Source organism: Camelina sativa, unplaced genomic scaffold (assembly GCF_000633955.1).
Source record: "Camelina sativa cultivar DH55 unplaced genomic scaffold, Cs unpScaffold15005, whole genome shotgun sequence".
Taxonomy (NCBI): Eukaryota; Viridiplantae; Streptophyta; class Magnoliopsida; order Brassicales; family Brassicaceae; genus Camelina; species Camelina sativa.
In genome coordinates, this window is record NW_010936031.1 from 1 (window position 1) to 323 (window position 323).

Below are 323 nucleotides of genomic sequence, written 5' to 3' on the forward strand. Positions count from 1 at the left end.
AGAACACACTATGGATCTACCAACTGATTCGCTAGGCCAAGATGAAATGGGTATGACGTGTGTTTCTAAAATAACTAGAGCTGACAAGAAATGTTTAATTTGCCGATTTTGTTAATTGCTCTTATCTGATGTCTCTCGATCTTTTCTTTTGTTTGATGAAGTAGTAACAAAATATCATCTTTTATCTTTTCAGGAGCTGAGTATGTTTTTGGAAGTCAACACCATCCACATCTCTTATAGTTGATAATAAGAGCACTGATGGGCACTTCTTACGCATTCATTTCAACATCAGGTTAGACTTTGCTATGATGTTTCTTTTTTTT

At 34.7% G+C, this 323-nt stretch overlaps 1 long non-coding RNA gene across 1 annotated transcript; it reads left to right on the plus strand.

The window, feature by feature from the left end:
• Positions 1 to 323, plus strand: LOC109132047. Its single transcript, XR_002037349.1, has 2 exons — positions 1 to 50; positions 194 to 323. It is a non-coding gene; the product is annotated as an uncharacterized LOC109132047 (long non-coding RNA).